Raw genomic sequence first — 27,176 nt, 5'->3', positions numbered from 1 at the left:
CTGTTATAATTAACTGCATATAATTATGATATAAAATACTATTATAAAAATTCATAGTATTATCCATGCTTTCCATTGAACTTCGCCTTCCTTCCCAATCAGAGTAATAACATCAAACTTTGAAAGTCCAACTTCATCTGGCAACCCTGAAAACACATATAATAATAAGAATATTAAAAAAATGAAAAAGAATGAATATGATTGATTAAGTAAATGCATTAAAAAGTGAAATTGCACATAAAATAAGCTACAATAAAAGCTATATTTACAATAGCTAAAAAAATGAATTAAAACAAATGATCAAAGAGAACTTTCATTACTACTATGCTATGATAAAAACACACAATGTAATCTTACAAAAAAGTGTAATCTTTTGAAAGCAATATATTTCTTTAAAATAGAAATTATGGAAAATTATTATAAAAAAAAAAAGAATTATTAAATATGGTTATAAAAAACCAAGAGAAAATTTACATAATAAATCTAATTATATTTTACAAATACAAAGACTTCCCTAAAAAAGTATTTCAAGAAAAAGATACAACCGAAAAGAGACTATTAAGCAAAAATTGAGTTAATGATAATCTCTTGATCATAAAGAATATTAAGATTTTAAGTTTTAAAAATAAACATGCTTTTTTTGACCCTTTGTTTGTCGAAAACAAAATTCATTAAAAGTAGTTAATGAATATAATGATTACGATTTATTTCTCAAAATTCTTTGAATGATACAGAATTTAGCCAAATCTCGTTATTAATTAATACTACACATGAATAAATTAACGAAATTATCTTAGTTCATCTTATTTTAGTTTTTTTAAAACGTTCAAATAGAACATCAAAATCAAAATATAAATTTTTATAATTAATAATTAAGATGATTATTTGTTTAACAGAAAATAAGTTTAACTTATTTTAAAATAAGCAAATTTCTGATCAATTGCTTAATATGGATCAGATATATTGTTGAACTGAACTTTATTCTCGAAAAGAATGAGAAGTTTGAAAAAAAGTTAAATCATAAAATAATATGTAAATAACAATAAATAAAAATGTTATTTTAGTTTAATTTTATATAATTATATATAATTAGTTGTCTTAACTGTTCTTTATTACCTGGTTCCAGAAATTGGACCATCATTGATAATCATTCTTTCCATCGTTATCATAGTTTTCTGCAATAAGAATAGATGTAATCCGAAGTATGCTTTATTATCTCTTGACCATGTATAATTAGCTTACATATTTGTAGCATAAAATATTTTATTTTAAATATATTCTTAAAATAACTTCTCAATATTTATTTTGAAAAAAAATGCAAAAGTGCAATAGTATGATATGTAATTTTTTAATTATATATCGGCGATGCATTTATTTCTTCATAAATATTTATGTATAATTCTTCTTTATTTTTTATTAAAAAATTCATCGATCCTTTCTGGAGGATTTCTTGAACGAATGTAAATCTTTTCTTTCGTCCTATATATATTTTGTTATATTATCGTATATATCGCATCGTCACTTGTTGCATTTCTATCTACATAAAATTGAATAAATAATCAATTTACAAAGATTTTAGTTTATATTTTGTAATCTATATGAAATTAATTATTCGTACCAGATTAATTATACGAAATTATAAAATATGATTAATTAACAATTAAATGTGATATTTCTTGTTATACAGGTATTCTTTATACCTGTTTTAATAATCAAACATAATCATTATTCCTGAAAACGCTTATTTCTTAATTACGTTTAATGATACGCCAATATTACGTTTTTCGAAAATAAAAATTTTTCAAATATTTTTCTTTTCCCGATATTTTCTGGGCATTTTCTTCTTTCAAATTTAACTTTATTTCTACATTTCTATCTTTTTCATGTCTTCTGATCATTGTAGAATTTATAAATGGTTATTGCAGTCGTAGATTGTAAAAAAATGTAATATTATATTTTTTTTAATAGAAACATTCCTATTATTTACTTTTCCACAAAAATTGTTGCTAAAAATTGCTTGAGTTCAATTTTTAGTAAATTCGTATTGTGCCACAATCAATCTGCAATAAATGTATTTTTAAAGCATATTATATTTAAATGAAAGGTTATTTGAAATAGCCATTTTAGATATCAAATATATGCAATGCACATTTTTATGCGAATATTTTTCATTTACTGTTTCTGTTAAAGTTTAAACTGAACAATTTTGAATGTTACACAAGTATGTCTGAAATGCTATTATCGAAACACTATCTACTGCCGTGGATTGAACTTTGAATGCGCAAATGTAATGATTTTAACTCTACTCTAATGTGAACTGTAAATTTGCTAAATTTTACCTGATCTGTATTCTATTTCTATTCTAACTGATCTGATCTGCTGTCGCGGACTTTGGCTTTTCTCCCAATCATTACTTTTCATGAAAATACAACCTAAGTTAAAGAAATCAATATCTCTGTTTAAATTGAGAATCTGGGAATTATATCCGTGCATAAATTATTGTTAGAATTATTGAAGATACTTAAGCTGTCTGATGCTGCTTCACAAGTTTTGGGTTTGTCTTTAACAATTGCTCTGATAAAATGCATAATGCTAGATTATATCATTTCCAAAAAGTTTCATTATAGATTCTTCTCCAATACAAACAAAAATAATGAAAATCATCAATCAAAATCAGGTCTAAAAAGGAAGAATTCCATAATCCAATGTGATTTCAAAAATGGCTATTTTAAATATTTTTAAATATTAAATATATACGATACATATTTTTACGCGAATGTTTTTCGTTTACAGTCTCTCTGAAAAAAAAAAAACAAAGGTTATTAAATTAGATTTTGAAGAAATTTTTACAAATAAATCTTTCTCTTACAAACAAGAATAATTTTCCAAGATTATATGAAAATAATTCAAGATTATTTAAAAAAAAAAAAACAAAATCCAAGTTAAAATTCTCGAAATAATAAAACTAAAATATTAAAAAAAATGATTTAATGTGAACCAAAATGCGATAAGATATTTCATCTTGGTGTGTTCTAATGAATCATGTGATCTACACATGTGGAATTTATAATACACGATCGTAAGAAAAGATTATTTTTGAATTATATATTGAGAATAATGTCTAAAATTATAAAAACATTGTTTTACACTCAATAGCTACATTATTATAAATTTTGAAGAATTATTTGAAAACAATGATGAGTTTCCAGCAAAAGAATTATAATATATAAATTGTATAAAAGTTATCACATTGTTAAAATTTGGAAAAAATCTCAATTTTTCTTAATTATATTTATTATATTTATTATATGATAGTAGTTGAAAAGATTACACATAAAAAAAATGATTATTATTGATTATTGTTAACAATATACTAAATCAATTTGCAAAAAAATAATGTAAATTAGCCATTTTCACTGTTGAACAATCAAATTTTCATTTTTGATAACAATATATACTAAATTCATTTAAAGGCATAAAAATTGCTATCTGCAAAATTATATTACATAATTAGTATAATTAATTAGTATAACTAATTAGTAGAAATTAATTAGTATAAAAGCTAATATAAATATGCATACATAATTTTAAGCAAGAAATTAATATGATTAAAATAAAAAACATTAAGTATTGAAAAAATAGAAGACAGAATGTTAAGTTGAAAATTGACTTATTAGCATATTTGTACAGTTTTTTCTCAAAAATAATATAAAACATAACATAATTTGAATTACATTTGTGAATTTAATGAGCAATAATAATTTTTTATAATATATGGAAATGGATATATTTTATTGATTTTGAGTTTTGAATTACGAGACAAGATTTTGAACAAATCTTTTTTATATAATTACAGTTAGATTTTAATTTTTAAGATATCTGCAAAAAATTATTATTATTACTACTACATCAAACTTTAGTTATAAATATGCATATTTAGTTATAGATATATAGGTATTGATCATATGTTTATATTAAACAGTTGATAAGTAATATTACACTTATCATATTATTCAACTCTTTTTTTCGAATTTTCTTCTTATATATTCAACAAAAAAATTTTTGATCGAGTCTAGTGTAAGAAGAAGTTATGCTACAAATTATGTTCAAAAATTTAAATATTTATTAATCTTGACATTTTTTCATTTATAATTATATAAATTTCTATCTATACCATAACTATTATATATTTTAATTTTAATTTTTAGAGCAATTTTTTGAGCATAGAAAATAAAACAAAAAATAAAATATTTATTAAATATATTAATAAGTTGTAAAATGTTAATAAGTAAATTGTGAATATATTATATTGTATATTATATATTATATTATATTACTACTTTTTTTGTATAAAAAATTCTATTGTGCAATTTTCATTTTATATTTTAATTTTTATTGAAGCACACTAATCTATTATTTTCATAATCTTCGTTAGTATAAATTTTCTCTGTCAATAATATTTGCAATAGAGGAGTTGTAAAACTAAATCGTATTATAGAGCTGCTGTCATCAATAACTTGTCAAAGAAGAATATTATATAAGTTGCATTTTTTCTGATAAAGTCTTTTTATTTTTTTTTTTTTTTTATCAAAAATGACTCGAATGAACTATTTGAACAAAAGGTAAACATACACGATTGCCCTATATTCTATTATTTTCATGAAACGCTATCATTGTGACATAACTTCATGTGACATCTTACACCATACTTCTCGATTAACTATTTGCAATTCTATAATTCGACATCATTTTTCATTTAATAAATTTTTGGACAAAAAGTATAACAAATAGCCATTTTAATTATTAGAATATAAAAAATAAATAGAAAACAATATAATACTTTAATAATGGCATTTAACTAGATCAACTGGAATGAAAAATCAAAGGATTAATTCTTTCATTATGTAGATTTAGTTTCTTGCAAAACCAAACACTAGCTATAAGTTCACGCGCATTTCAGTGTTTAGAGTTATTACACTTATTACACTTCGAAGATTTGGTTTCATATTTCTTTTAATAATAAAATATATTTGTACTTAAAATATTTTTATTTTTTTAATTAATTTTATATTTAATTAAAAGTTTTGTATTTTATATTATATGTATTTTATATATGATATTATATTATTTCCAATTATTTTTTACAGTTTTGTACCAACGAAAAAATTAATAAAAACTGTGACATAATGATTAATATTTCCATAAGGAAGTGGACAATATGTACAGCATATATACACATATATACATGCAGTATGTGTGCAATATTTTTTTTTTATACAGATTCGAAGAATTTTGAATTCTTGGCAATTCATTTATCGAAAGTTTATATTTGCTTGAAGTCTAATTATTTATATTTTCTTATCGAACATATAATTTAAAATTTCGTCAAATTTGATTTTATCCGATTGCAGAGATATTTCTTTCGATTTATATTTATAATCCAAAATAATGATTTTCACTGTTATACTTAGCATTGTTTAGAGATAATGTTTTTGATCAAGAATATCCAAAAAGAATAATATTTTTAGTTTCGTCGATTATTTTATTATGAAAATCTTTCATTTTATCAATTTTAACTGATCAATGAAAAAATATGTATATATATTATTATTTATGTATTATAATTGACATTTTTCGACTTTGTTGCAATCAATTTGGAACACTAGTGATATTTAGTGTAAATTTTAAAATTGCCATGTTTTGTGATAGTGATTTTGTATGCTTTTAAAAATTGAAAACTTCATTTTTTTTTAAATTTATTCTATTTCTAGTATTTCAACTAGTATTCATTCAATTCGTATCTAAAAATCTTAAATATTTGGATTCATTTCGCAAGGATATGAGACATCATACGAAAATTATAAATGTACATAAAATTTATATCATTATAACAAACAAAAAGAGATCAAGATTGTTGTTTATTTGATTTATTTTTATAACAAAAGATCTTTTCTTTACTTTTACGATTTTAAATCGTGCTATTTTTATTTCAACACACGTATTTCTCCTCGAAACCGTTTCTCCCTCATCTTGTAAAAAAATAATTTTTTTTTTCAGACTTTTTTTACAGCCATAAAAAAAATGGCTGATTCATATCCAGTAAGTTGTAGATATATTGGCAGCAATTTCTGTATCGACAACAATTTCACCGATTTCGTTCGGTTCAATATATATATAATTTTTACTTTTGTAAAAATAAATCGATAGTTGTTCGTTGCTATCACGTAGATCAAAATTCTTTTTTAAAAATTGATGGATAGTTGTTCGTTGCTATCACGTAGGTCAAAATTCTTTTTTAAAAATTTATGGATAGTTGTTCGTTGCTATCACGTAGGTCAAAATTCTTTTTTAAAAATTAAGGGATAGTTGTTCGTTGCTATCACGTAGGTCGAAATTCTTTTTTAAAAATTTATGGATAGTTGTTCGTTGCTATCACGTAGGTCAAAATTCTTTTTTAAAAATTAAGCGATAGTTGTTCGTTGCTATCACGTAGGTCAAAATTCTTTTTTAAAAATTAATCGATAGTTGTTCGTTGCTATCACGTAGGTCAAAATTCTTTTCTAAAAATTAATCGATAGTTGTTCGTTGCTATCACGTAGGTCGAAATTCTTTTTTAAAAATTAATGGATAGTTGTTCGTTGCTATCACGTAGGTCAAAATTCTTTTTTAAAAATTGATGGATAGTTGTTCGTTGCTATCACGTAGGTCGAAATTCTTTTTTAAAAATTAATGGATAGTTGTTCGTTGCTATCACGTAGGTCGAAATTCTTTTTTAAAAATTAAGGGATAGTTGTTCGTTGCTATCACGTAGGTCAAAATTCTTTTTAAAAATTAATCGATAGTTGTTCGTTGCTATCACGTAGGTCGAAATTCTGTTTTAAAAATTAATCAATAGTTGTTCGTTGCTATCACGTAGGTCGAAATTCTTTTTTAAAAATTAATGGATAGTTGTTCGTTGCTATCACGTAGGTCGAAATTCTTTTTTAAAAATTAATGGATAGTTGTTCGTTGCTATCACGTAGGTCGAAATTCTTTTTTAAAAATTAAGGGATAGTTGTTCGTTGCTATCACGTAGGTCAAAATTCTTTTTTAAAAATTAATCGATAGTTGTTCGTTGCTATCACGTAGGTCGAAATTCTTTTTTAAAAATTAATGGATAGTTGTTCGTTGCTATCACGTAGGTCGAAATTCTTTTTTAAAAATTAATCGATAGTTGTTCGTTGCTATCACGTAGGTGAAAATTCCTTTTCAAAAATTAATCGATAGTTGTTCGTTGCTATCATGTAGGTCAAAATTCATTTTTAAAAATTGATGGATAGTTGTTCGTTGCTATCACTTAGGTTAAAACTTTTTTTTAAAAATTAATCGATAGTTGTTCGTTGCTATCACGTAGGTCAAAATTCATTTTTAAAAATTGATGGATAGTTGTTCGTTGCTTTCACTTAGGTTAAAACTTTTTTTTAAAAATTAATCGATAGTTGTTCGTTGCTATCACGTAGGTGAAAATTCTTTTTTAAAAATTAATCGATAGTTGTTCGTTGCTATCACGTAGGTCAAAATTCTTTTTTAAAAATTAGCCGATAGTTGAAAATGAATTCTTATTGATCTATCGCCATCTTTCAAATTAAATGATTTTAGACTTTTGGAACAAAACGCATGCTATTTCACTTCAAGTGGAATTTTTGCAATTTTCTTGTGTTTTCGCGCAAGAATATATATATATTATACATAATATTTATAAAAATTCCTTTATAAAAGTTAGTCGATAGTTGTTCGTTGCTATTACTTAGGTAAAAATAAATTTTTATTGATCTATCGCCATCTTTTTAAGTCAAATGATTTTAGACTTTTGGGACAAAATAAAACTTATGCTACTTCACAAGTGGAATTTTTGCAATTTTCTTACGTTTCCGCATATTTCAAATTGCGAAGACTCCAATAAAAAAAGGAGGGAGAAGGATTAATATAAAAATATGAGGAATTGTAAAAAAAAATCAACCTTTTCAAATCTGAAATCCATTGTCTAGTAATAGGTATGTACAATTTTTGACAGTCAAGAAGAAAAAAATATTGTAATGCTATATTTTTATTTAATTTCAAAAATCTAGAAAAGATTATTTCTAATTGCTAATTTTTACGATTTAAAATCTTCATCGAAGAAGAAAAAAAAGAATTGATAAAAAAAATCAGCTTTTTCACATTAATTGTCGTTTAAAAAAAAATGTTGCTGTTCACAAATCTGAAATCTAATAATAGGTATGTGCGATTTTTGTCAATTGAAATTTTGAAACAAAAAAAGAAAAATGTTGTAATATTAGATCAGTAATAATTTGCCAATTTCTAAAGTCTGAAAAAGTATCTCTAACAAAGTAATTGTTATATTAAATCATTAATAATTTGCCAATTTTCAAAACTTTCAACGATAATTGTTCGTTTTTACGATTCGATTATTACACCATCGATAATGGTGAAAGAACTCTTATTATGCTATGACTATTTTCCAAATCAGATGATTTTGGATTTTTTGAATGAAATATAGTTCATATTGCATCCACTTAATTTAATGAAATTGTGCAAAAAAGTCAATTTTTCCACGCTAATTGTCGTTTAAAAAAGATATTGCTATCCATAGCTCAAAATTGAAATCTATATATAAATAATAATTTGCCAATTTTTAAATTCTGTGAAAATATCTCTACGAAAAAAAGAAAAAAAAATATTGTAATATTAGATCAGTAATAAATTGCCAGTGCTTAATCCTAATGATAACGAATGCTATCGCTAACGCGTGATGGCGAAAGATTCAATTTAGTAAGATATATTGCAACTGCATCTTATTTTCATAGATCCATGTAAGGAAGTATTCTCTGTCTTTTTTACACTTTTATATGAAAAGTGAAAGAATTCTGAAATTGCATGGATATACATACATACATATATGATATACATGCACATGGATCGTTTGTTTTTTTTAATTTAAATATATTTGAATATGTATTTACTTGTTCCTGGTTTTAATTACTTAAGTACGAATCTACGTGCTTCAATGCATACGAATTGTGTATTTGATTAGAAGAGAATCAAAAAAAAAATCATGATACCTGAGATTATAAAATTTTTCTTGTTTTGTCATTGCTCTTACCATTGTATGTAAATCTGATATATCTCCTCCAATCGAACGTTTCGATTGGATTTGATCTATCGTTTTTAAAATTCAATAATATAATGTTAGCGAAAACGATTTCACCTCGTAAAGAATCAGCTATGTCGCCAGAAGATCAATAGAATGATGATAGAATGGTGGCGGATTTAATTCATAATTTAGAAACACCAAGCGTATCTGGAGATCGAATAGATCCAATAGAAAGTTAGCAACAGATTCAATCTATAATTTAGAAACACCAAGCGTATCTGGAGATGGATAATATAATTTTAATTCATTTAATTTTAGGAACACCAAGTGTATCGAGATATAATATAATGTTAACGGATTTAATCCATAATTTAGGAAGACCACGTGTACCTGAAATTACCTACACCGAATTTAATCTATAATTTACGAACACCACTGTACTGCGAGGTCACAGTATTATTAGCAAGCGATGGCGATTTTATCCCGTAATTTAGGAATATTAAACACGCGATGCGATGTGCTTGTGACACGTGATATTTGTACGGGAATGTTAAGAATACTCGACATCCTATGCCGAGTGGTTATATCTAAAAATCAATGGTATAATGTTAGCGGTGACGGTTTCAGTTTATAATTTAGGAACAATCATAGATATATCACTTGATGATTTTGTGCGATATTATAATCGAATATCATCTTAAGGAATTCGACATTCTATGGTTAGAAATTATTTTTGATATATCAAATATATTTGAAATCAATAGTATAATGCTAGCGGTGATGGTTTTTCCATAATTTAAAAGTATCATCAATTTAAATATATTACGAACTCAAAATGTATTCGAGTTGGTAATATATTTTCTATATTATACGCTTTAATTGATTATATGAAGTGTTTTCTAATATATTATTCTAGAGTATTATTATTAATATACATTGTAAAATTCCAAAACTTTTAGGTTTCAGAATTGATGATTTTTGTTTGTTCATCTTTTGTTTCAAGGATTGAAATATGTATACTGTTTTTTAGTTTATTATTATTCATAAGATTTTCTTTAATTTTCAAATTGACTTTTGTCGGTGATTATTTTTTTATGGATAGCTAAAATGCATTACGATTTGTTTCTTAAACAGCCATTACCGTGGCATTTGACAAAGCAATTCCATCCATTTGTGAATTTGTTTTTAATCTGCTGAGACCGTTTCTTATGGATCAATCACCGAAATATTATGGCATGCATAAGCTTTTCGCAAAATATTCTATTGAATTGTTTTCGCGGGAGTTTTTGCATATCCCCGCGTGTAGATATAAAAATTTTAACGAAAAGCAATTTTGATCACTGTGACATTGACATCGTATCATATCCAATATTATCATAACATGTTTATTTGATTTCCTTGTTTATTATCCAAAATTTGTTTTCTATGTCGAAGGTATCACCCTAGAAATTATTAATCTTGAAAGATACTTTCTTTGTATATTATATCCATCTTTCAAATCTCCTTGATAGAGAAAGTCCTTGGTTTATTAAACGAAATTTGAGATAGTCCAGTTTTCTTTCGATGTATAATGGAATAATGGAGCCACAAATATTATAATGTTATTTTCATAATTCTGAGATGACTGGCAGTTTTGTGTCTTCTAATATTTATTTTCAACAGAACGGGAAAGGATTTTTAATTTAATTTTCTCCTGGATTAATACCTTTTTCCAACAGATGCATCCATCGCATATTCTGTATCTTCAAAAATTTTTAAATTCTTACCTATTCTGATGCTTCTTAATACTATTATAAGCATTTTATTTCTTCATTTTCTGTTATTGGGATAAGCAAAATCTGTGCAACAATGATAGTTCAATTCCCAATCGTATTTCACAGTATTATTGAAATTTTAGATTCCATCGTGCTCCATTCAATTGTCTATTTTAGTTAATCATTAATTAATGCATAATCGGCAATATCTATATTGAAACGATAATTTTCGAGATACTTTGTTATTATTATTCATGTTGTAGGTTCCACTTTGCAAGTTATCCAGAAAGATTGTCCATTTTAATCATTTCGATACATGATGGTCGATGGACACGATGAAATGATAATCTTTGAGGTATTGTTGTATTTTTTAAGACGAGTAGTACTCGAAATTGTCGAAGAGTTCTTCTCATGTCATTGAGTATATAATTTCTTCGTTCGATTTCTTGAGTCCAAGTCTTCGTCTTGTTCGTGTCAGTTTACAGGATGAACAGTAAAGCCCAGAAAAGTGAGGATGGTGGCTTTGATGCGCCGTTTTTTGAATTGTATTTAGGATGGACTTATTAAATGGTTTTCGATTCAAAGAAATTTAATATAAACAAATAAACAAAGAATTAATAACTTTAAAACCAAATTTATCTTATATTATTTTCGTATTATATTACTAATATCATTGTATTCTGTATTGTTTTATGTTAATATTTACTTTATCAAATGATAATAATTTGATTAAATTTAATCTTATGTATAGATAACGATTAATTTCAAAGAGCGTTTTGAATTAGAAATCAAATATGGCAATTTGTTGTTGTAGGCTAATCGTGCGATTGAAAAAAATTGTTATTGTAACGAAATGCACGATAAGGATATAAGAGTTAGAAAGACGTGCAAATCTTAATCAAAATAGGTTTGATTAATAATCTGCTATTCGTTCGAAACAAGATAGTTTGGCGATTTCCTCGATTTTTTTTTTTTTTTTATTCTTTCTTAAATAAGGGACATTGCTACATCCGAGAATTTTGAATTAAATCGATTAATAACTAAACACCCCGAGGAATTATCATAGTAAACTGATATAAAAGTATTAAAAATCAGAAAAAAGTGGTTTCTGCAAAATTCAAGAAAAAAATCGATTAAAAAAAATGTGAGTCAAGATTAAGCTGTAATGATTAAGAAGGATTCTATAATCGTGTGAAAAATCTAGAGGAGGAATTGTTGAATTAAAAACATTGTCTAATAGAAGATTAAAAAATTTAGAATTGTAAGTTGGTAGTTAAAAAAGGAAACTAAATTTCAATCAATAAATATTAAAATTTAAAGCAGATTCAAATCAGGAACTAGATATTATAGTAGATAAACTAAAACGAGGATATGATACCACTAACGATGAATACTAATCTGCTGATTTTTTAAAACGATGGGTGTGGCACCTATAATTGGTGGTGATTTTTAATACTTTTAAAAAGCAACTGCAGAAATCATTAATAATTTATTAAAATTATTAATAATATATAGAAATTATGCATTCCGTCCGTTTTGCTTTTTCTAAATTTGGTAATAATACCTTTTAGATACCAGATTTTGAAATCAATTCCAAAAATCAAATATCTCATCAAAATTATGTATATTCATAATTTTAATGGGTTATTTGTCTCGATTATGGTTCTATCTACATTTATCCTTGTTTTTGAGGCTGATTCACTCGCAGAAAGTGATCAGAGAAAAAAATAAAGTCTTATCAGAGAACCCCAAATTAATTGATTTTGTTTCAATGATATTACATTAAAGTGATTCATATGCATACGTACATAAATATAGAACCATATGCGAGATTCCGTATTTTTCTTAATCGGAATTTCTCGTTCTAGACGCGTGAATTCTCGAGGAGACGCCTCCAGTATATTCCACAGAAAAAAAAAAAATAAAATTGATTATCGATTATCACAAAAGCAGCTTTTTCTAATCTTTCTAAAAAAGATTTAACGATGCATTTTGAAAAGTTTCTGCAGGCCATCCACAAGAAATGTGGTGACCAGTTGAATATATAATAGTTTTTCTAATATATTCACGAACGAGTCTTCTTTTCTTCATCATTCTGATCTCATTGTTTTCTGTTTCTAAATTTGTCTTAGATTTATGAATCACGTATGCGTTACAGAATAAAAGATGCCGCTTTTTAATGAAAAAAGAACGCCTATCATTCTGTTTCATAATCTTCGTTAGTATGAATTTTCTCTCTCAATAATTTGTAATAGAGGGGCTGTAAAATTAAATTGTATTATAGAGCTGCTGTCATCAATAACTTGTCAGAGGAGAAAAAATCATGGATCTCGTTTATCTCGGATATATATTGCAATATCTTATACATTCCACCATATTTAAAGTTCGAAAAGTCGCGTTTTCTCTAATAAAGTTTTTCTTTTTTATCAGAAATGATAACTATTTGAATAAAAGGTAAACATACACGATTGCCCAAAGGCGCATGTATATTTATGAAATGTTCGACAGGCGAAAGTGTGTTCGATTAAGAAATTTCACCTCTTAAAATCGACGGAAGTCGACTTTTAACGGGCCAATAATTATACTGCTAAATCAAATGGAGATTTAGAATTTGTAAAAAGAGAATTTGAAAAAGGATTAAACAATATTCATTCGAAAACGAACATTTTCTATCGTCTTACTGAGAATGCATCAGATATCAGAAATGAAATTATGAAAAATTATGTTGAAAATTTAAATTTGAATATTATGGAAGAGAGCGAACAATAATCAAAAACGGTAAACGCTGAATTTGTTTGTTTGCATCGTAACGGTCGTCGCGTGTTTACAATGAATTTCACCGACGTCGGTTATAAGATACATTCGTATACGAATTTTTAATCGTTGGGCTAATTTCTTTTTTTTTTTTTTTTTTTTTTTTGATTAAGGATTTTGATTGTTAAGTATGCTCAAATATTAATTCTCTACATTGATGCACGCAATTATGAAGGATCAGGATATAGATCGAATTTTTATTAATATGTTTGTAATAAAAATAATCGCTTTAATGAATGCTCGCTTTTATTACGAATATATTATAATATATACGACGAGATTATTGGTTTTTCAAAGAGAGAAGTTGATAATTTGAAAAAATTCCTTTCAAAACGAAAGCAAGGTGTGATGCCGCCTGCATAAAAATCAATTTAAATTATGATACAATGAGTCTGTTTTAAGCGATGTCGAATCGTTACGAGACTTATTTGTCGAAACGAACACTTATGTAAATAATGATTTGAAAAATATTATATATGTCTGCAAAACATTAGAGGTCGTTGTGTGAGAGGTAATCGATTGAAAAAACGAAATCCCGATTTTATGTAGATTTCGGTTTTCAAAATATAAGGGTATATACGAAATTTTAGAACATTATTTAATTTTTCTAAAATAAAAAAATTGGATTTAATCGCATAATCCGATTTCAAGTCGAAGAATCGTAAAATTAATAGTGTTTGACAAATTTTAAGCTTTTTTATTCTCCAATATAAAGATTTGACGATTTTTAATCGACAATAGTTTCTAATTTAAATGTATAATCATATTTTGTCGATAAAAAGAATTATTTCTCGTAAAATAGTAACTAGGCAAAAAAGTATTTAATTTACATTAAGTACAGGAATATTGCCTTAAAATAATTTCAATCACCGCATTCTATAAAACGTGAAATAATTTTAAATGAACACAAGTTGAAAGTTAAAATATTTCGAAATATACATACAATAATCTAAATCATGAAATTGAATTAAATCTATGATACTTACTTACTGAAGTTATTATTACAAAAATTTAACAGCCAGATAATCACATTTTGTTACACATATTTTGATATTACACACATTATTTTATAATAAATAATCGAATAAAAAATTCATCTTAATATTATTTAAATTAGTTTGATTAAGTTAATATCAAAAATCACAATCATTAATATATCTATATTTTATTTTCACTTTTGAATTCTTTTTTTTTTTTATTTTATTTAATTCTAAATTATTGCGCGCTGTTCGAGCATTTATAGTCGTCGATCACAACGGTATCATCATCGACAGCCAATCAATGCTCACGCCGGACTTGCGCACGCATGATCAGATCGACAGGGACGTTCAACTTCACAATGTGCCCTGTTCTTCTGTTTGGTGAATTCGGAACAATTAATGGTGACATTTATTACAAAAAAGAAATCATAAGATTAATTTTGTTTAAAAATACATATTTTTATAATTATATATTTGATAATGATATAATTAATAAGTTATTATAATTAAAAATATTATATATATAATATTATAATATTATATAAAGAAAATGTTTAAGCATTTACATAGTTTCGAATATTAAATATACTCTTTAAAATATATCATATATTTTTTCTTTCGTAATAATAATATAGAATTATATTTAAATTAAAAATATTTGCTATTTTTTATTTTATTTTTTTATAATTTATAATATGAAATTATATTTATACTAAAAGTATTGATTATTCACAAAAATAACGTAATCGTGTTGATTATTAATCGCGAACCGATTTGTAATTATTTTGTTTAACGATATTATTTTCTTTTACTACAACACAGCCAATTCAATTTTTTAATTTTGCGAAACGATCGACCCAAGCATCGATATATCATCATCGATCTCGATTATATAATTATATAACAAATTGATATTCGAATTAGTTGGCATACACATTACATCTCAAATCAGCAGTTGTTCGCATTACAGCTTATTTTTCTTTTCTAGATGAAATAATCTATAAATTGAAAAGGAAATTGTTCGATATGCATGATATAGTAAAACATGATATAGTATATGATCGAGATCAAATAATCTTCAAGTTTACAATCGAAAAATATCAACTAATGTATGTACTGGAATATACTGACTACCAGCCGCTAATATTTATTTTTTAGCAAAAATTAGAGAAAGATAAACTCATTACAAGCTCGATTATATTGAGCAACTCACAATATCAAATATCATGCACATTCAAAAATTTCGAATATATGATATTATAATATTATATATATATATATATAATAATAATTATAAATTATAATTAAAAATTAAATGATATAATTATAAATAAAAATATACGATTATAAATAAAAATAAGATTATATATATTTATAAAAAATTAGTCTAAGGTACAAAATAGCGCGTCATTTCCGACAAAATAGCTTTTGTATATATACTTTTTTGATTTTTAAAAAATACTAATTATTCATTCAATTAAGATTTGGTATAGATTTTATACATAATTTGATTCTATTTTAATCAGAATATTTGATTCTACTTTCCTCTTATATTAATTTCAAAACTTTCGAATTTATTGCTTTAAGTTTTGAATGCATAAGTTAATAATAAGAGAATCTGATGTTATAAAAAATCTATTTATCAAATCTGTATTCTAATATCTATATAAATTTGTATTTCTTCTTGTTTTCCGTGTAAGCAATTCACGGTAACATTTATTATGCTTGTTTCTAGTCTCTTGAGCTTTTTCAATAATTATTCGATAAGTATAATACAATTTATTAATTTTACTTGAAGAAAATCTTTAAGCATTTACATAGTTTCGAATATTAAATATACTCTTTAAAATATACCATATAATTTTTCTTTCGTAATAATAATATAGAATTATATTTAAATTAAAAACATTTGCTATTTTTTATTTTATTTTTTTATAATTTATAATATGAAATTATATTTATACAATAAAAGTATTGATTATTCACAAAAATAACGTAATTGTGTTGATTATTAATCACGAACCGATTTGTAATTATTTGGTTTAACGATATTATTTTTTTTTTTTTTTACTACAACACAGCCAATTCAATTTTTTAATTTTGCGAAACGATCGGCTCAAGCATCGATATATCGTCATCGATCTTGATTATATAATCATATAACAAATTGATATTCGAATTAGTTGGCATACACATTACATCTCAAATCAGCAATTGTTCGCATTACAGTTCAAAGAACAATTTTTTGAATAATTTTGTAATTTCTTAGGAATTCAATCACTTCCAGATAATCAAGCATCTAAGATCAAAACTGTTCTAATCATGATTTGGAATTATTATTGAATTTAATTGTTACCAGAAATACAAATTTCAAGTATTGAATTAATTCCTACGTGAGAATTGTAAAATGATAAATCGACATTCAGATGATAACGAAACTAGTATATTCGAAGCTGCCGTTGATTTTAATTATGGATACAATAGACATGGCAATTGGAACTGTTGTTGTCAAATAACAGATGATGGAGAAAAAAAACCATTGATTTTTTTATCAAGGAAATTGTTCGATATGCAAAACACGATATAGTGTATGATCGAGATCAAATAATCTTCAAGTTTATCAGTATCAAGAATGTATCAACTAATGTATGTACTGGAATGTACTGATTATCAACCGCTAATATTTATTTTTTAGCAAAAATTAGAGAAAGATAAACTCATCATAAGCTCGATTATATTGAGCAATTCACAATATCAAATATCATGCATATTCAAGAATTTCGAATTACTGAAAAAGCATGATACACTATCCTCTCTATCTTAATTTTTCTCAAATGGCGAATTTTCTCATGAGAAAAATATGACATCACATTATTTTGATATTGATAGAAGTCTGGTCATAAAAATAATGCGACGTATTTTTCTCATATAGAAATTCGTCATAGAAAAATTAAACCATTATAATGTACTAAGAATACTATTTTTTTGACAATTCTGGTTTTGTGATAATTATGTTAATATTGATTATTGAATTCGCCGAAGAATAGAAAAGTGAATTATCTTGCACAAGAATTGAAAATGGAATTCCAATTTTTTGATTTGGAAAGCATTTGATAAAATAACATTTAACCCAAATCTAATTTTTGTCTTATCATTTATATAAACAAAGATTGAGCCGATGGACGTGCATAAGAGACTATACTTGTGGATAAGAATTAAATATTATTAAAAATATATTATTATCCGTTTTACTAATGCATGTGCACAATTATAAACAGAATTCATTGTAATTTTAAAGTTTTTTATTAATTTTTTCAGGAATAGCAAGTCATAATGTTTGAAAATTAATCAGGCAATATATGTCAAGGTCAAATTCATCGGAAGTGACATTCCTATTAATGTGAATATGTGATATACTCGATACATTGTGCATGTCCCTGTATAAATACTTGTATAGTTATATATGTTTTTCTATATTTAAACAAGTGTTATCAACACAAGTGTTAAATGTTAAAAACATAATATTAATTCACAGTGGGCTTAAATTGTTGTTAACGGCATGTTGATAATTTATTGTGGGTCTAAATATGCAATCATTACAATTTATTAATCAAATTCATTTGATCAAAATTCATTATCAATTATTTTTGGCGAAATATGAATATATTCTTCCAAATAATTACTGGAAGCTAATTGGAATTATTTTTTCTTTTCTTTCATGCACATTCGATATGTTTTTTATGTACTTCTGTATCAGTATCTACAAAATTCATTTCATAGCTAGTCGTTAAATTAAAATTTTGTAACTTTTCATATTTAAATAATTGTAGATATTAATATCATAATATTTCAGTATACATCTGAATATTCTGAATATTCTATTTCATTCTACTGATGTAAGAAATAATCGCTGATGATTAAAAATAGAGTTTTAATTCACCATAGTTTTAATTATATAAGACACTGTGCTGAGATATAGATAGCTGATAATCATAGATGGTTACTTAATGGGGATAAGATGATGATTTTGTAAAAATAACTCAATATATGTGAAGAGTTGAGAATCATAATTCAATCGATAGAAATTGGAACTATATAATATAACCATAAATTTTCTAATTATTTTGTAGATTATCTCATAGTAGTTACAAATTAAAACCAAATCCAATATCGAAACCAGAAAACATAAAAGCATACGAAGAAAGCTATTCTTTTTTTAAATATAAATTTTTAAATATAACTTATGTCATTATTTTAATATGATATTTATAGATAGCTTTTGATTAAATTCTTATTAATGAATATTATAGTTATGTTACGTTGTTGCGTGTGTATTTGTAATATTTTATTTGCAATATATTTATTGCAATTCTCATTAATGAAGATAATGAATTATTTATTAATATCGAGCAATATTTTGATTAAGTAAGTATTGTTCATGTTTATTTTCACAATATATCTGTTTATAAAAATTCAAACTTATAAAAAATCGGAAAATCATTTTTTTAAAGTTTTCTCCGCATTTAACCATCATATTTTATCAAATAACGTTAAATCACTACAAAAAAATTTCATTTCTTGAAGAAATTTTTTAAATTTTCGATATAATAATCTTTTGTTTCTATTTTTGATTAAATTTCATAATCATTTTTATAATTGAATTCATTTTTACAATTTCCTCTATAATATAGTATCTTCTAATGAATAATATAATATTACATATATAATATATACTATAATATTATATTTTAAGAATGATAGATGTGGATGATGGTTGGTATTAGTATAATGTTAGTATAAATTAGCATTACATAACTAATTTCATCTTCTAATTTAATTTTTCTTTAAATAGTTCTTTTAATTCCTTTTCTTGTTCTAATTTTTTATCTATTTTTGCTTTTATAACGGCAAAAACCATCCATTCTTAATAGCACTGCAATTTAGAATCCAATTAGAATCGATATTCTGTATTTTTGAAAAATGCTTTAAATATACCAATTCCTTGCATTGTGCAACTTAGCAATGGTACTTTATATACATTATATATTATATATATTATAGCAATCTTTGCTAAAGAAGTTATTATCTATTACTTCTATTATCTATAATACCTTTTAATCCTATGAAAAGACATAATTGACTTAAATCAATGACGTCAATGACATCATTCAAACAAAGAAAAATATTAAAACATATTGTTTTGCTAATTTTTTTTTGTAATTAATAATACAATTAATTATAAAATTGTGATTTATCTTCTTATTAATTTTTTGTACTGCGTTTTTAGATGAGCAAAATCGATATTGTGCAGATATATAAATCATATCATATAATTTTGCATAATATGTGATATAATGACGATATAAACAACACCTTATATTTTTTGTGCCCTATATTTTTTTTTCCTTTTATTTGTGCAAACTTTACATTACAAAACAAACATGAAGTTTTCTATATTTAATAATTATTGTTCATAATTATTGATCCACAATTCATATGACATTCCATATCTTGATTTTGAAATTCTACTTTTTTTGTAATTTTTATATTACATTAAATTAACAACTTTCGATCGATATTGTGCAAAATCGTACAATTTTGTATGATATATGATGTAATGACGACATAAACAGCACCCTATATTTTTTCATCTTTGCTGCATTTTTAAATGAATAAATATTTCTGATCGACATTGTGCAAAACATTGTGCATCATATAATTTTTGCATGATGTGTGATATAATGATGATATAAATAACACCTTTTTTTTTTTCAAGTTTTTTTGTTACAAAAAGTTTTATGTTACAAAAAAAAGAATAAAAAATGTTTTAATTAATAAATTATCAATTATCTACAATTTATGTGGCATTTCATATCCTGGTTTTAGAATGATAATGAGAAAGTATCTTTTCATAATCTTTTTTGCATATATTAATTTTGCTGCATTTTTAAATTAGCATGTATTTCTGACCAACATTATGTATCATATGATTTTGAATGATATATGACAATATAAATAGCACCTTTTTATATTGTAAAACAATTTTGAAAAATTTTTTCACAATTAATGAATTATCATCCACAATTATTCATCCACAATTAATATGACATATAAAACTATATATATATATTCACATTGATTTTGTAAATCAGAAAGTTTATTTTTCATTATCTTTTTTATATTCTGTGTTTTTTATGAAATATCCAAATTTTAATTTAAATATGAAATTCAAATATTAAAAAATGCATTTATATGACTATCACGGAAAACAGCGTTTGTATCATGCACATTCGATATTTTACCTATATATTTATCTATATGTTCTATGAAATGAATTTATTCAGAATTTATGTAATATTTCATATCCTGATTTTAAAATGATAATGAAGAAGTTCATTTTTTTTCATAATTTTTTTTATATTCCGTATTTTTTATGAAATATCTAAATTTTAATTGAAATCTGAAATTCAAATATTAACAAATGCATTTATATGACTATCACGGAGAACAGCGTTTGTATCATGCACATTCGATATTTTGCCTATATATTTATCTATATGTTCTATGAAATGAATTTATTCAGAATTTATGTAATATTTCATATCCTGATTTTAAAATGATAATGAAGAAGTTCATTTTTTTTCATAATTTTTTTTATATTCCGTATTTTTTATGAAATATCTAAATTTTAATTTAAATCTGAAATTCAAATATTAACAAATGCATTTATATGACTATCACGAAGAGCAGCGTTTGTATCATGCACATTCGATATTTTGCGTTTATCTATATTTACCTATATGTTCTATGAAATGAATTTATTCAGACTTCATGTAATATTTCATATCCTGGTTTTAGAATGATAATGAGAAAGTTCATTTTTTTTCATAATCTTTTTTATATTCTATATTTTATCATGTAATATCCAAATTTTAATTAAAATTTGAAATTCAAATATTAAAAAATATATTTATATGACTATCATATCGGAAAACAGCGTTTGTATCATGCATATTCGATATTTTGCATATACATTTTGCGTTTATCTATTTGTTTGTCTATATGTTCCATGAAATGAATTCATCCACAATTCGTGTGATATATGAAATTATATCCTGATTTTTGAATGACAATCTATTTTTTTTTTTTTATAATCTTTCTTGTACGTATCTTTTTTTTCCCTTTATTCATAATGTTTCTTGTATGTATTTTTTTTTTTTTTTTTCCTTTAGTGGCACATCAACTTTTTATTTCTATTCCATTTTTAATATACAATGCATATTCAAATTTTAATTTCAATTTGAAATTCAAATATCAAAAGATGCATTTATATCACAAAGAACTATCACAAAGAACAGCGTTTTGTATCATGCCCATTCAATATTATCTGTTCCATGAAATAAAGTTTATGATTTACAGCTCGATGTTTAGTTATCAACAATCAGAAATGATGTTGGACAAAGTTTCAGAATTTCGGAATTTCTATCGTTGAATATTTCGATAAATAATCGTTTATTGGAATGTTCAATTCCTCTAAAAGTCATCCTTTGTTATATTTTCGTTTTTCTATTTTAATTTCATCGATTTTTACGAACTCATCTTTAATACGAATCGAAATCTACAAAAAACAGAATAATTTGTGACAGAAATCGCATTGACTTTCATTGCGAAATTAATTCTGAAATTATACATAATTCACAGTAGAAGGAAATTGAATCCACAATTATGTTTAAGTGATTATGAATTTTGAATTTTTTAGAAATTATTGTCATATTTGAATATTAGATATCAAATCGATAAATGTTTAAATAGATCAATATTGATAAATTTTGTTTATTATCCTTATTTTTTATTATTGATCAATATTTAAATATTAGAATATTTGTACCAAATATATGGCCAAATTGTAATCTCTTTTTTACATTTCATTTTTATTAATTCTATATAATAAATCACATTCATTTAATAATTTGTTTAATTATAACAATTATAAATTATTATAATAATTGCCTAATTAATTATGCCAATTATCCGAAGAGATAGATGATTTAAAAATTGTTAATGGATTTTTATCGATTTTATTTAATTCATTGATTTGTGAAGAAAACGAATGCAATAATTGCAAATAAAGAATCAAACATTTATTATAACATAAATAACATACACAGTAACACAGTTATCTAATATGGATAATCTATGCGCTTCTTTCGAAAAACGTTTAATTTGTTGGAAATTTTCGACAATCAGTTCAAAATTACAAATGATATGACATTGAACAATAGAACAATTTAAACAATTACATAAAAAAAAGAAAGATTTTTGCATGATTATGAGCTGAAGAAACTTTAAAAAAATATATCAATATCAAGACATTTTGAAAATTTATTTAATTCCATACAACGTTATAAATAAATTCTTAATTTTTTCGCTACTATATAGACAATTAAAATCTCTTACGATGAAAAATTAATAAATTGATATATCACAACAATGATATAAAAGATAAAAATGCTTTTCTAAAAAAAAAGAACTTGTAATAAAGTTAATATAGATCAAGTAAAGTAACTGTAGACAAATATGAAATAAGGTTATTATTTAAATATGAAACTAATTAACAAAGTAAAAAGAAAAAAATATTTATTTATTATAATTTTTTAAGTACAAATATTTCTTTCTTAAAAAAAGTATTATGAAAATAAATTTTTAAGGCATAAGAATACATATTTGCGCATAGATTGTAGTAAAACTTTTGGTTCTGCAGAAAATCAGGCGGCCAGATTCACAATAGCGAAAGATTAAAGAAATTAATAATAATTAGTAGTAATCATGTATATTTTTCCAATTTTGTTTTCATTTTTATTCCCATTTCAACTAATAACGAAAAAATGACTCAAAATGCGATTGATGTTTTATTACCTTTGTCTGATACTTCTAAGAATTTCTAAGAACGCATTCTAATTCGTTCACAGTGAAGTCAAAGTTTTAATATCTTTTCTATATAAAAAGAAACTAACTAAGAATAAACAGATCAAAATAAAAAAGAATATTCAAAATCAAGAATGCATTCTTTGGAAAGCTTCGAAGGAGATTGGATTAAGTGCAATAAATGCAAAGATAAATGCAAAGATAAACGTGTTAGATATTGATCCTATATGCCTTATAATACTGTAATATTTGTAATGCGAAAAATTAAATAAAGAAACAATGAAAATCGAGTCCAGGATCCGAGATCAATTTTCGAGAAGACGAAACTTTATTATATTGTTATTATATTGTTATTATATTGTTATTTTATTGTTATTTTATTATATTGTTATTTTTTTGTAAAATTATTTAAAAAATGTTTTATTTCTAATTATTATATGAATTAAGAAGTTTTTAAGTTTATATTTTGAAAAAAATTTAATTAAAACTTATTGATTATATACATATATTTTTTTGTGTTTTACTTAAATATCCAGAGCTATCCGCCCTTCCCTTATTTCGCATAGAATATTAGATTAGAATACCAGAGAATTGAAATATATTAAATATGAAAATTTCTCTAATTAAAAAATAACAGATGTTGTTTTATGAAAAAATATGAATTTGTCTACATTTGTATTACATTAAAACAACATATCTGTAGAATTGTTTACACATAAATGTCTGTCCAATAGAAAAACATTTCTATATATTAGACCAATTAGACCAATTAGATGAATAAGCCTAACAGTTAATACATCAGAGTATCCTTTTCTATTATCGCTTATTAATCCTTAATCGAAAAAATTCATCGCTTATTATCACTTATCAAAATAATAATAGTTTTTGCGTTATATTTACTTAATATTTGTAATTATTATTTATTATATCTGAAAACGTTAAAAAAGTAACCATAAATTTTATCGATAAATTAGATTCCTTTTATGTCTACGACATCTATTGGTCGAATAATATTAATTCCATCGATTATCTTTTATTAGATCCTTTTTTTTTTCTGAGAATGTGAACAGCAACATGTATTATAACTTTTGTTAAAATCTTTTTTTTTAATAAATATTTGTTAAATAAAACCATTATAAATATCTTGTAAGCTTTAAAATGTGCACATGAAGTATTGACATATTAGTCGAAAATTCTTTGATCAATTTAAATGGCTGGCAATAAAAATCTATAATAAAATAATAATCTATAATAATTTTTATATTTTATTGGATTAATTAGGTGAATAATAAAAGTTACAAAAATATTATAATATTAAAAAAAATAGAAATATGTCGGATAAATTAAGAAAAAAATTAAATTAAATATTTCTCGATCATATTTATATTCGTAAATATTATAAATTTTAAATTTTAAAAATACAAAAAAAAAGTATCTTTTTATATGTTTTCAAATAATAGAATTTTTTATTTTTGTAAATAATAATGATTTTTGTAAATATATCAACAACCATCATTTTAATTTAAAATCAAAATTTATCCTATATTTCGAAAATCTCCTGCTCTAATTAAAAATAATATATTTCTACAAATACTAATATTATAAGAAGTATATTATAAGAAGAATTATTATTATATTAATCATGCAATAAATTATGTAAATAGTATATTATTGCATGTGATAAATAATTTCTGATAATATTATTGTCGAATAAAATATTCTGAATTTTTGATATAAAATTGCAAAAGCCTTTTTACATTATATGTAAAAGAATTAAAAAAGAGATCGAAAATCTATCTATAAAATGATGTGAGCATTTTCTTTCTCACTGTATTATTTGCTATTTAAATTCAAACGAAAAAGAACGAAAAATAAGATTGTTTACAGGACATATTTAGTGTCTGTTATAAAACATATGTTTGTTTGAAACATTATTTCATGATATTTTTAATTCTACGTGCTTTTTTGTGTTTAATATCTTTTTATAATTAATCAAATGAATTGAAATAGATCGAATGATTCAATAAAAATATAAATTTAATTTTAAATATGATTTATATGCATTAGCAATTAATAATAAGCCAAAATAATTATTATATTAATTTAAAAAAAATTTTTTTTTAAAATTTGTTCTATAATTTTTTAAAAAATATTGGTTGAAACTGCTGTTACTATAATTATATTGCATCATAAAAATGGCTGTTATTGCAATCAAGATATTCAATGATGAAAATTAATTTTTACAAATATTGAAAAATAAAAATATTAACTAGAAAAATTTTAATTTAGATAACTTAATTAACTTTTATTGCATTTATTTTTAATATTTGTACATAGAATTTTACTTTTCATTTTTTATAATATATCTTATTATCGTATAAAAAGTTAAAAAATTAAGATCATTTACAACAATTTTCAATATTTTTTATATTTTTAGTAAAATTTAATGATCTGAAGAATATTTAATAATTTTTATCAACTATTCTATTAATTATTATTTTTATTAATTATTAAAGTATATAAATATATATTAATAATTTGTATTTCTTTTATTTATTTTGATTATAACGTATATTCTTTTCATATTTTATATATACACCATTTATATACATATTTTATTAAATAAAAAATTTTTTCCTTTAAATCAGCGAAAATGGCTATTGATGTACAAGTATTTTAAATGAACTTCAGATATTTTTATTTGAATTCGTATCATGGGAAAATTGTCTAACTAATTAGGGAAGAAAGTATAGTAAAAAAATTATAAGATATATATAATAATTATATAAATTATTAATATATGCATGTGAAATATATTGATAATTAATATAATTTGTAATTAAAAATCGGCCTAATTTTTTTATTCAGAGACTGTAATATAATAACTAATTATCTTAAATTTGTTATTAATAATACTAATAAATATTGTACTTACTTTCAGGAACAGCATCAGAATTTTGTAGAATTGAAGTTAATTTAATTTTCTTAAAATTGTTCACTTTGCACTTTAATATCTTTTTCACTTTACTACACGAGAACTGTAGGACGAATGAAGGCAGCGCTTGAATTCTGACCATATTTAAGCATTTTCTAGGTATAAATGGTAGGACCTCTCGATTTTTCTCTAACTATATTATCAGAATACCCAACCTATATATATAGTCGGTTCATTGTATTGAATCACCAATTGCAAAACATTCGTATACATGGGAGGGGCAGCGGCTACAGCTATTGGCTGATGTTCAAGCATAAGCAGGGATGTATTTATATGAATGCATCGCCCCTATAATTTAAATTTTTATTTACTTTTTATTGCTATATGATTGTATATTTAATTTTTATTTAATTTTATATTTATAACATAAATTATATTTATTTTACATATGTATTATTATAATAGATTATCATTTATAATAGAATTGTTATTATAATAATTAACATATTCCTCGAAAAATTCATCGAAAAAATTCATTTTTGAAATTTTGATTATCAATGATTTTTCGAAAATATTAATTACCTTTTCAAAAATTTATTATAGAATCCGACATAATAATTAATTAATTGCATCCA

General features: G+C 23.7%; 1 long non-coding RNA gene across 4 annotated transcripts; it reads right to left on the bottom strand.

Moving 5' to 3' along the window:
• LOC147656477 (uncharacterized) lies at positions 1-26,755 on the bottom strand. 4 transcript variants are annotated; one of them, XR_015294376.1, is made up of 7 exons: positions 26,542-26,738; positions 2,522-2,798; positions 2,340-2,432; positions 1,619-2,060; positions 1,243-1,537; positions 1,117-1,175; positions 1-146 (listed from the first exon to the last, which is right to left on the bottom strand). It is a non-coding gene; the product is annotated as an uncharacterized LOC147656477 (long non-coding RNA). The 4 variants fall into 4 exon arrangements; XR_015294375.1 differs by lacking the exons at positions 1-146; positions 1,117-1,175; positions 1,243-1,537; positions 1,619-2,060 and having other exon boundaries at positions 2,100-2,432; positions 2,522-2,679; positions 2,763-2,798; positions 26,542-26,716; XR_015294374.1 differs by lacking the exons at positions 1-146; positions 1,117-1,175; positions 1,243-1,537; positions 1,619-2,060; positions 26,542-26,738 and adding an exon at positions 14,688-14,824 and having other exon boundaries at positions 2,100-2,432.
• Between the last annotated feature and the right edge of the window lie 421 nt (positions 26,756-27,176).

This window comes from Apis florea, unplaced genomic scaffold, assembly GCF_048593485.1.
Source record: "Apis florea isolate Af1SG1 unplaced genomic scaffold, ASM4859348v1 contig_3758_pilon, whole genome shotgun sequence".
In the NCBI taxonomy this organism is placed as follows: Eukaryota; Metazoa; Arthropoda; class Insecta; order Hymenoptera; family Apidae; genus Apis; species Apis florea.
The sequence above is the reverse complement of the archived record's forward strand: the minus strand, read 5'-3'. Positions and strand labels throughout refer to the sequence as shown.